This window comes from Mustelus asterias, chromosome 6, assembly GCF_964213995.1.
Source record: "Mustelus asterias chromosome 6, sMusAst1.hap1.1, whole genome shotgun sequence".
Taxonomy (NCBI): Eukaryota; Metazoa; Chordata; class Chondrichthyes; order Carcharhiniformes; family Triakidae; genus Mustelus; species Mustelus asterias.
The window spans coordinates 125,257,953-125,270,592 of record NC_135806.1 but is presented as its reverse complement, the minus strand read 5'-3'; positions in this window follow the sequence as shown (position 1 = coordinate 125,270,592).

Below are 12,640 nucleotides of genomic sequence, written 5' to 3'. Positions count from 1 at the left end.
TTTAATTTTCCCAACATTGACTGGGACAGCCATAGTATTAGAGGGTTGGATGGAGAGAAATTTGTTGAGCGTATTCAGGAGGAATTTCTCATTCAGTATGTGGATGGCCCGACTAGAGAGGGGGCAAAACTTGACCTCCTCTTGGGAAATAAGGAAGGGCAGGTGACAGAAGTGTTAGTGAGGGATCACTTTGGGACCAGTGACCATAATTCTATTAGTTTTAAGATAGCTATGGAGAATGATAGGTCTGTCCCAAAAGTTAAAATTCTAAATTGGGGCAAGGCCAATTTTGATGGTATCAGGCAGGAACTTTCAAAAGTTAATTGGGGGATTCTGTGGGAAGGCAAAGGGATGTCTGCTAAGTGGCACGCTTTCAAAAGTGTGTTAACCAGGGTTCAGGGTAAACACATTCCTCTTAGAGTGAAGGGCAAGACTGGCAGAAGTCGGGAACCCTGGATGACTCGGGATATTGAAGCCCTAGTCAAGAAGAAGAAAGAGGCACATGACATGCATAGGCAGCTGGGATCAAGTGAATCTCTTGACGAGTATAGGGGGTATAGGAGTAGAGTTAAGAGAAATCAGGAGGGCAAAAAGGGGACACAAAATTATTTTGGCAGATAAGGCAAAGGAGAATCCAAAGAGCTTCTACAAATACATAAAGGGCAAAAGAGTAACAAGGGACTGGGTACGGCCTCTTAAGGATCAACAAGGTCATCTATGTGTGGATCCACCAGAGATGGGTGAGATCCTAAATGAATATTTCTCATTAGTATTTACTGTTGAGAAAAGCATGAATGTTCGGGAACTTGGGGAAATAAATAGTGATGTCTTGAGGAGTGTCCATATTACAGAGAAGGAGGTGCTGGAAGTCTTAAAGCGCATCAAGGTAGACAAATCCCCGGGACCTGATTAAGTGTATCCCAGGACATTGTGGGAGGCGAGGGAGGAAATTGCGGGTCCCCTAGCCGAGATATTTGAATCATCGTTAGTCACGGGTGAGGTGTCTGAAGATTGGAGAGTGGCAAATGTTGTGCCTTTGTTTAAAAAGGGCTGCAAGGGAAAGCCTGCGAACTACAGGCCAATGAGCCTCACATCTGTGGTGGGTAAATTGTTGGAAGGTATTTTGAGAGACTGGATCTACAGGCATTTAGAGATGCAAGGACTGATTAGGGACAGTCAGCATGGCTTTGTGAGTGGAAGATCATGTCTCACAAATTTAATTGAGTTTTTTGAAGGGGTAACAAAGAAGGTAGATGAGAGCAGTGTAGTTGATGTTGTCCACATGGACTTTAGCAAGCCCTTTGACAAGGTTGTTGCATAAAGTTAAATCTAACGGGATCCAGGGTGAGGTATCCAAATGGATACAAAATTGGCTCCTTGTCAGAAGCCAGAGGGTGGTTGTAGAGGGAGGCCCGTGACCAGTGGTGTGCCTCAGGGATCAGTGCTGGGCCCACTGTTATTTGTCATTTATATTAATGATTTGGATGAGAATATAGGGGGCATGTTTAGTATGTTTCCAGATGACACCAAGATTGGTGGCATAGTGGACAGTGAAGAAAGTTATCTCCAATTGCAATGGGATCTTGATCAATTGGGCCAGTGGGCTGACGAATGGCAGATGGAGTTTAATTTAGACAAATGCGAGGTGATGCATTTTGGTAGATTGAACCAGGGCAGGACTTACTCAGTTAATGGTAGGGCGTTGGGGAGAGTCACAGAACAAAGAGATCTAGGGGTACATGTTCATAGCTTCTTGAAAGTGGAGTCACAGGTGGACAGACTGGTGAAGAAGGCATTCGGCATGCTTAGTTTCATCGGTCAGAACATTGAATACAGGAGTTGGGACGTCTTGTTGAAGTTGTACAAGACATTGGTAAGGCCACACTTGGAATACTGTGTGCAATTCTGGTCACCCTATTATAGAAAGGATATTATTAAACTAGAAAGAGTGCAGAAAAGATTTACTAGGATGCTATCGGGACTTGATGGATTAAGTTATACTGAATAGACTGGGAATTTTTTCTCTGGAGCGTAGAAGGCTGAGGGGCGACCTTATAGAGGTCTATAAAATAATGAGGGGCATAGACATGGTAGATAGTCAATATCTTTTCCCAAAGGTGGGGGAGTCTAAAACTAGAGGGCATAGGTTTAAGGTGAGAGGGGAGAGATACAAAAGTGTCCAGAGGGGCAATTATTTCACACAGAGGGTGGTGAGTGTCCAGACCAAGCTGCCAGAGGTAGTAGTAGAGGCGGGTACAATTTTATATTTTAAAAAGCATTTAGATAGTTACATGGGTACGATGGGTATAGAGGGATATGGGCCAAATGAGGGCAATTGGGATTAGCTTAGGGGTTTTTTTTAAAAAAAGGACGGCATGGACAAGTTGGGCCGAAGGGCCTTTTTCCGTGTTGTAAACCTCTGTGACTCTATGACTCTATGTTGGAACAACTGGGATAAAACAGGAAAGTAACTCAGAATTCTATTACTTGCCATCATGATTGATGAAGAAATGTTATTTACTGTCACTTTATCCATCTACGAGACAGCTGGAAACACACCTGACAGATGCGCACTGTCTCGCAATCTAATACAACTTAGTGCTCTGACAATAACTAAAGGTTGTTGGTTTCCGCCGAGCTTTCATGCAATTGGGGTAGCTAAATTGCATCCACTGTTTTTAGAGGCCATTTTATAAAATGAAATAGTTTCCTATCTTGTGGAGCTCCCATGCCCTCCACCTGTTATCTGACAACTAAATAGATCTCGACTCGAAAAGCCAGGAAGGGAACAGCTGAACTGAAGATTACTTTTTCAGTGATTCACAATCACGCTCCCGTATATGGGAAAATACCTCTTTTTATTGCTTGATGTTACTGATCCTTTGTATGTGGTTAGAAAGAGCAAAGGCCAGATAGTGATCCTTATTAATACTGTAATTTTTAGGTACTTTCATCAAAAATAAATAGAAAGCTGCTGAAAAAGATGGAAGATATTTTCAAAATATTAAGGGGAAAACAGATAGAGTGAATAGAGACAAACTATTTCCACTGGTTGAGGAGTCTAGAATGAAGGAACATAACCTAAAACTTAGAGCCAGTAATTTTAGGAATGGAATTAGGAAACACTTCGCCATGCAAAAGGTTTGGGTGGCACAGTGGTTGGCACTGCTGCCTCACAGCGCCAGGGACCCGGGTTCGATTCCCGGCTTGGGTCGCTGTCTGTGTGGAGTCTGCACGTTCTTCCTGTGTCTGAGTGGGTTTCCTTCGGGTGCTCCGGTTTCCTCTCACAGTCCGAAAGACATGCATTGGTCATGCTAAATTCATCCTCAGTGTACCCAACAGGTGCTGGAGTGTGGTGACTGGGGGATGTTCATAGTAACTTCATTGCAGTGTTAATGTAAGCCTATTGGTGACTGTAAATAAATAGTTTGGAACTCTCTTCCACAAGCATCATTTGATGCCAGATCAATTGTTCATTTTACATCTGAGATTGAAAGTATTTCTTAACCAAAGGTATTATGGAATATGGGGTAAAGGTGGCCATATGGAGTTAGGTCACAGATCGGCCATGGGCCGGGACTTTATGCTCCCGCTGCCATTCACGCCTGAATCGCGTTATACATCGATGGGTAAGTCCTTATTCAGAGCCAACGTGACATTGTGGGACCTGTCCCTTGGGTTTATTTTTTTCAAAGTTCCTCACGATACGGCGGAGAAAGGCACTCTTGAAGCTGGCAGCCATAATGCGGCTTTTCTCACTCACTGTGACATCCCGCAAACAAATGGAAAAATTCTGCCCTTGATCTCACTGAATGGTGGAACTGGTTGGAGGGGTTAAATGGCCTAACCATGTACCTGTTCGAATGTTGGAAATATGCAGCAATTTTCAGCCCCTGAAAAGTGGAAAGCTGAAATCAGCGCTGACAAAAGGACTGCACCAAAATATTTCCCTCAGTTTTTTAACTACCCCTCAGACAGTAACAAAACTGGCAGTATTTTCTGTGTTTATTCTTCGTCGTGACAGCTGAAAAGTATTACACAGTGATATCTACCAAAAGTTAATGAAAGGCATTTCACAACTAAAGAATAGCCAAAAATTAACTTTTTAAAATTCGTTCGTGGGATCTGGGCATCGCTGGCTGGGCCAGCATTTAGTGCCCATCCCCGAGGGCATTTAAGAGTCAGCGAGATTGCTGTTGATCTGGCAGCACATGCAGGCCAGACCAGGTAAGAATGGCAGATTTCCTTCCCTAAAGAACATAGTGAACCAGATGGATTTCTGCAACAATCGTTTCATTGTCATCATCAGACGTTTAATTCCAGATTTTTATTGAATTCAAATCTCATCATCTGCCGGGTCCCCAGAGCATTACCCGAGGCTTCTAGATTACTACTACAGTGACAGTACCACTACGCCACCACCTTCCCATGCCGTAGATGGTAAAGACTTTCTGCATCGAGTTTATGTTATACCATGTGTAGAGATTTTACAATGACAGTGCAGAGGTTAACACATCACTAACCCACATGAATCAGTGCCCTGCCAAACAAAACTAAACAACACAGATTGGAAGTCAAGATTTACTGATTGCGGCATTCATTGGGCCCGATTTTGCCATTGCGTCCGGGCGCGAAAACGTGGTAAAGTCGGGTGAGAGGCCATTAACGCGATCCGCACCCGTGTCCGCGCAGATTGCCACTTTACCGAAACCTAGGAATGGCGGCGATTCGATTCGAGCCCAAAACGGGCGCAACGGCGATTTAAATGCATTTGCATGCATTTAAGTTGAATTAATCAACTGCCCGCCCAACTTTATCAGCATTTCCCCCTTTACCACCACGTTTGCCAATCCGGAATCGAGCTGTAATGGACCTGCTAAATAAAAGTCTGAATCGGGCACTCCAGCTGCTGAAGAGCGCGTTCAGTGCTTGCAACCGCTCACTGACTCAGATCGGTGGTGGAGGCGGGGAGGGCAGCGGGTCAGATCATTGTCTGGTTGCGGGGGGAGTAGGAGGTGGGTCAGATGTTCCTCTGTGGGGGGGGCGGGAGGGGGGGGGGGGAGGGTGAGTAAGGCCAGACCATTTTCTGGGGGTGGGGGTGAGTGAGGCCAAATCATTGTCGGGGGGGTGGGGGGGTGGCGGGGGTGGATGGGGGTGGTGAGGCCAGATCATTCTCGGGGGTGGGGGGGTGGAGTGAGGCCAGATCATTGTCTGAGGGGGGGTGGGGCGGGGAGGAGGGAGGCAGGTAAGATGTATCTCTCAGGGGGGGAAGGCCCGATCGCTCACTGGTGGGGGGGGGAGCAGATGGATCTCTGGTAGGGGGATGCGGGGGGGCAGGGGGTCCACTGCCACTCTGCGGGCGATCAGTGGGGGGGGGAGGCAGGGGTGGCGATCAGTCTGGGTCGCGGGGGGGTGGATAAGGGGGACAGCGATGTGTGTGGATAGTGGGGGGGGTGGATAAGGGGACAGTGATGTTTGTGGGGCCATCGCTCCCGTTTTTCGGCCCCGGGTCGCTTTCTCCGCTTTCTGCAGCCCAGGAGCGATCTGACACGGGCGTGCTTTTTCAAATTTTTTTCTAACTGCGCATGCGCAATTCAAAACTCCGATCGTTCCGGACGCACTAAGTCCCGCCCACAGCGCGATTCAGACTGGCGATTTTTTTTCAGGCTGAGTGCGTATGGGGGCGCCTGAGAGCAGATTTCTAAGTCGGATCTGAATTGCCCAGATTCGTAGAATGAAAATGGTAAAATCAGGCGCATTGTGTCTCATTTAAAACAAATTGTCAGTCCTGTGCTTGCAAAGTTAAGGCCAGCTTTTCAAAAAATACCAGTAGATCATCAGTGGCTTAAGATGATATGGGAGGCACGGTTGAATAATGGGCAGCATGGTGGCATAGAGGTTAGCACTATTGCCTCACAGCACCAGGGGCCTGGGTTCGATTCCTGGCTTGGGTCGCTGTCTGTATGGACTTTGCACATTCTCCCCAAGTTTGCGTGGGTTTCTTTTGTGTGCTCCGGTTTCCTCCCACAGTGCAAAGATGTGCAGGTTAGGCCATGCTAAATTGCCCCTTAGTGTCCAGGAATGTGTGGGTCAGAGCGATTAGCAGGTTAAATATGTGGGGTTACGGGGTAGGGCCTGGATAGGATTGTTGTTGGTGAAGACTCGATGGACCGAATGGCCTCTTTCTGCACTGTAGGGATTCTATGATTCTACACTGCACTGTAGGGATTTCTGCACTTTAGGGATTCATTGATTCTATGATTCGATGATATCACGATCTCGGGGACACATTTTGAGCCAAAGTTATTTGGCACAATGCATATGGTTGCAATTTGTGAATGGTTGGTGATTTATTTTCAGAATTCTTTTGGTTATCAAAACAGCAAAGTGGTATTGCAAAAGTCACCCTCACATGTTTGAATCTTGTAATTTGAATTGGAATGATATTGTACCCATTTTTAGGCTCTCATTCAATTTTCTGGAATCGATCTGCACGAGACGCGGCGAGGCCGGAGAATTGCCCCCAATGTTTTGAGTCTATATGGCTCTTCTCAGACGTTGCCAGGCCTGCTGGGTTTCTCGAGCATTTTCTGTTTTTATTCATAATTAAATCAGTTAATCCATCTTTAGTCTTTATTTCAAGGGGGTAGCAATACAAAGTGGAGGAAGTTATGCTGCAGTTGTATAACGCTTTATTCAGAACACAATTGGAGTTTATGGCCTCACTTGAGTGAGACTGGAAATTCCAGCCCGAGGTCATTGGACATTTCCATTGTCCAGTCCTAGCCCGCTCCAATTCCATGGTGAGTAGGCGCACATCTGGAAGATTCCAGGGACCAGACCACATAAAAATACTGGTCTTTATTATTAGTTCTTTTGTGGTATCCGATCATGGTTGGCAAGGCCAGCATTTGTTGCTTCTGCCCAATTCCCTTGACATGGTGGTGGCAAGCTGCCTTCTGGAATCACTATAGTCCATCTGGTATTGGTACACATGCAGTGCTGTTGGCAAGGGAGTTCCAAGATTTTAACTTCGTGAAGGAACAGCAGCATTGTTCCAACTCGGAATGAAGGGAATTTGCAGGTGGTGGTGTTCCCATGCCTCTGCTGCCCTTGTCCTCCTAGATTTGGAAGATGCTGTCAGAGGAACCTTGGCAACTTCCTGTAGTGCTTCCTTTATCTATTACATGCGACTGCCACTGTACATTGTGGTGGAGGGAGGGAAGTGCCGATCAAGGGTGAGTCGCACTTTCAGTTCTGGATCTGACTGAACCTCACTCCAAGAATGGAGCCTCTAATTCCTGACAGTGCTGGGCAAAAACATTTGCTGGTTCGAGAAAATCAAAAGAGATTCTTTATCTTCATGCTTAAGGGTTATAATAGAACTGACACTTCACTTGAAGATATGGGGAAGCGATGGCTTAGTGGTATTATCGTGAGACTATTAATCCAGAAACTCAGATGATGTTCTGGGGACCCGGGTTCGAATCCCGCCACAGCAGATGGTGGAATTTGAATTCAATAAACAATATCTGGAGTTATGAATCTACTGATTACCATGAAACCATGGTCAATTGTCAGAAAAACCCATCTAGTTCACTAATGTTCTTTAGGGAAGGAAATCTGCCATCCTTACCTGGTCTGGCCTACATGTGACTCCAGAGCTGCAGCAATGTGGTTGACTCTCAACTGTCCTCAAGGGACTATTGCCCTCTAGGGATAGGCAATAAATGCTGGCCAGCCAGAGACGCCCATGTCCCATGAATGAATATATTTTAAAAATGTGTCCCCTGGCTCTTGTAGCTTTACTTTGGATGGTTGAATTTCTACTTCTTGAAGCCAGTCCAGTTTGTCCAATAAGACTGTGACCCCAGCGCCAGTGTCCAGTTTAAATTCTGTTCTGTATGCTCGGACTTCTATCTCGACAGACCAGAGCTGCATCCTGGGTTCTGCGATTTCTCCTCAGAAACTGTTAGGTTGTAATGTTGTATTTCCAATTTCCTGTACCTCTCAACGATTGTACCTCTAAACTCATTCCAGTTTCCTTCCCTTAAATTGAACTTTAGATCTGCAGAACTAATTAGAAATGTATGGGCTTGCCACGGAGAAACTATTTGTCTCCCCCCCTGCAGGGCAGTCTTCACGATAATGCTGCCTTTTGGCACCGCAACGGGAACATTTTAAAGCAGGTTGAAGGGTTCATCCTGCATCTTCAGTGGTTTTGGAGGGCTTTCTGGCAGGTTACTCAAGCTTATGGTATTTGCTACCAAATAAACCTGTTGGACTTTAACCTGGTGTTGTGAGACTTCTTACCAGGTTACTCAGTGGGCAGGGCTCCCAGATTTGCATCTACTTATTGAATCAATGTCTCTTCACCCTCAACATCCTCCTGATGTGCACCCTGATTTTGCTCTCGCAGTTTCACCTACCTTGCAAACCATTCAGACCACTCTAATATTAAATCCTCCTTGATTTTTAAAAGTCCAACAATGTGTCATTGACCACGCAGACTATGACATGATCATGAATTGACTCATGTTTTAAAGCTCTGTGGCTTCAATCGGGCCAGTCAATACAAGTTATTAATAAATGAATCAATAGATAGATTCCCTCAGCCTTTGGGCTCTGTTCAATTACCAAATTCTTCTTAGTTACATGGTTAATTTATTAGTGTCACAAGTCGGCTTACATGAACACTGCAATGAAGTTACTGTGAAAATCCCCTAGTTGCCACACTCTGGCGCCTGTTCGGGTACACTGAGGGAGAATTTAGCATGGCCAATGCATCTAACCCGCACGTCTTTCGGACTGTGGGAGGAAACCGAAGCACCCGGAGGAAACCCATGCAGACACGGGGAGAACGTGCAGACTCAAGCTGGAAATTGAACCCGGGTCCCTGGCATTGTGAGGCAGCAGTGCTAACCACTGTGCCACCTATTTATTTAGAACTATTTACAAAGACTTCATTGAATGTACATTACTCTCTGGATACAGACTGTGTCCTGGTCCCTTGGAGCCTCTTGGTCATTTGATCTTGATGTCATTAACTTCATTGTCTCATGAAGACAATTAACCCTTTACTCTACAGTTTGAATCAAGTATTAAACATCTACACATGCAAGGGTCACAAAGCTGGTTTTAATGGGCTACTCTTGACTCCTGAAAAATGATCTGACCCAATTCCAAGTCAGAAATTCTTATTGAGGCAGTCGATGTCAGGCCATGAAATTGGGCCTGATAGTGCTCATTCAATTCTGATGAAATGGAGGCATCAACTCTACATCCATGGACTCAAATAATTGCAAGGAAAAGGTGCCAAGGATTTCCTTGGGGATTCCCCTGATCCACCATTGTATCTTTAGCAAGGGATCAACAGAAATCCCAATTGGTAGTCTCTGAAAAATTAGCCCCAGCCAATGCCACAGCGAAAGATTGGGAGAAGCTCTGAGGGCAATTCATAGAATCATAGAATCCCTACAGTGAAGAAGGAGGCCATTTGGCCCATCGCATCTGTACTGACCACATCTCACCCAGGCCCTATTCCAGTAACCCCACACATTCATCCTGCTAATCCCCCGACACTAGAGTCAATTCACCCTGGCCAATCAACCTAACCCACACAACTTTGGATGTCCAAAGATTTCCATTGCCAGGCAAATAAGTCAATATTGACTGATTCAACCATTGGACTTGCTGGAGAAAGAAGGGTGTTTGCACAGAAGACATGCGACGTGAAGCAGGTTCATGAACACATACGCAGGTCAATTGAGATTTGATGCGAATAAGATATCAGAAGGAATTGGTAACACTGTGCCTCAAGGCATTGTGCAACATGGTGCATCAATAACGACACATGGGTCAAATTAGAATTCAATCCATGTTCTCATCTCATCTCAGTCATTGTGTGGATCCATTGCAGCTGCAGGAACATCAGTCTTGTCCATCTGAGCCTGCACTGACAAGCCCTGAGCGGAGAGGAAAATCCATGTTTTCGAACTACAGGTTCGGTGTGAGCAACAATTCATTGAGGCGAGAGAAAATAAAAATAGCCCAATAGCAGGAACATAAATTTGTTAGTGGTATCCTCAGTTGATTTGAATACAAAGAACCAGATAATCCCTACAGAGCAAAAAGAGGCCATTCAGTCCATCGAGCCTGTGCTGCCTCTCTGAAAGAGCATCCCACGCATGCCCTCTCCTCCTCCTTATCCCTATAACTCTGCACATTTACCATGGCTAATCCCCCTCACCTACATATCTTTTGGATACTAGGTCGCAATTTAGCAATTTAGATTGGGTTTGTACTCGTTGGAATTTAGAAGGCTGAGGGGGAATCTTATGGAGACCTATAAGATAATGAAGGGGCTGGATAGGGTAGAGGTGGAGAGATTCTTTCCACTTAGAAAGGAAGCTAGAACTAGAGGACACAGCCTCAAAATAAAGGGGGTCCGTTTAGGACAGAGTTGAGGAGGAACTTCTTCTCTCAGAGGGTGGTGAATCTCTGAAATTCTCTGCCCACTGAAGTGGAGGCTACCTCGCTGAATATGTTTAAATCACGGATAGATGGATTCCTGATCGGTAAGGGAATTAGGGGTTATAGGGATCAGGCGGGTAAGTGGAACTGATCCACTTCAGATCAGCCATGATCTTATTGAATGGCGGGACAGGCTCGAGGGGCTCGATGGCCTACACCTGCTCCTATTTCTTATGTTCTTATGTTCTTAAGACTTTGATTTAATTTGATTTGATTTATTATTGTCACACGTATTAGTATGCAGTGAAAAGTATTGTTTCTTGTGCATTAGACAGACAAAACATACCGTTCATAAAGAAGGAAAGGAAAGGGTGCAGAGTTTAGTGTTACAGTCATAGCTAGGGTGTAGAGAAAGGTCAACTTAATGCAAGGCACATCCATTCAAAAGTCTGATGGCAGCAGAGAAGAAGCTGTTCTTGAGTCGGTTGGTACGTGACCTCAGACCTTTGTATCTTTTTTCCAATGCAAGAAGGTGGAAGAGAGAATGTCCGGGGTGCGTGGGGTCCATAATTATGTTGGCTGCTTTTCCAAGGCAGCGGGAAGTGTAGACAGAGTCAATGGATGGGAGGCTGGTTTGCGTGATGGATTGGGATACATTCACACAACCTTTTTTAGTTTCTTGTGGTCTTGGGCAGAGCAGGAGCCATATCAAGCTGTGAAGCAACTAGAAAGAATGCTTTCTATGCTGCATCTGTAAAAGTTGGTGAGAGTCATAGCTGACATGACAAATTTCCTTCGTCTTCTGAGAAAGTAATGGGGTTGATGGGCTTTCTTAACTATAGTGTCGGCATGGGGGTACCAGGACAGGTTGTTGGTGATCTGGACACCCAAAAACTTAAAACCCTCGATCATTTCTCTTCATCTGATTGATGTAGACAAGGGCATGTTCTCCATTACGCTTCCTGAAGACAATGACAATCTTCTTCATTTTGTTGCCATTCAGAGAGAGATTATTGTCGTTGCACCAGTTCACCAGATTCTCTATCTCATTCCTGTACTCTGTCTCATCATTGTTTGAGATCCAACCCACTTGTTGATGATGATCGTGGATTGATGGAAAACCGTGTAAGGAGTATTAGGTCAGATGTCCAAAAGCTTGATCGAAAAGGTAGGTTTTCAGTAAAGCACAGTAGAGAGGCGGAGAGGTGTTGGACGGGTGTTCCCCGGCTTGGGGCTTAGGCAATTGAAAACACAGCCATCAATGGAGGAGGGATGATAATTGGGGTTACCCAAGAGGCCAGCATTAGAGGAGCGCAGGGTATTCTCAGAGGGTTTTGGGGCTAGGGGAGATTTCAGAGATAGGAAGGGGCAAGGCCATGGAGGAACTTGAAATCAAAGATGAAACATTTAAAATCAAGACAGATGCAGTTGGAAATAGAATGCGAAATTGGAATTTTGTAAAGTGGATGGCCAATTTGTTAGCCTCATTCTATTTTAGTACCAATGATTGAATTCACCCCCTTGGTTTAAGGTTTTATGAATTAAATACAGTAATCATCTCAACATGAGCAATGCCCCAAGATATCAATCAGTATTATAAATCAAGATTCTGTTCAACACCTTTTCTCCCCTCTCTTGAAGCTCTTTTTTAAGTATTCCACTTTGTTTTATTTGTACTTTTTTTTGTGGGGGTGGATCATTAGTTTCATCAGGGCATCAAGGATATGATATTCAAAATCTTCAAGACATCCAACTGTCTTATCAAAATACTCTGGCCAGAATTTTCCAGCCATTCATGCCAGCAGGATATTCTGGTCTCGCCAATGGAGGGCCACTTCCGCCGCCTGCAAAAGACACGTCGGATTGCGTGGAAAATCCCGGCTTCTGGGGACAGTTGCACCAGCTTATCCTTGCTTCTGATCAAAGGGTGTTTTCAATGGGGAGACTGCCTACAACAATCAGCATCCCTTCCTTCATCTCTTGGTCTACTAAGATAAGCTGAAACCCTTCACAACTGTTCAACCCCAGGAGAGCAGGACCACCTGTTTCAGTGACGTAGAGTGTACAGTGAACATTTTCATCCTTTGTGAGTCTCTCTTACTTGGGTTGTTTCCAGCTAACGAATCTCAGTTCCCATGCATGTCATTAGCATGAAGTCACATGGCTT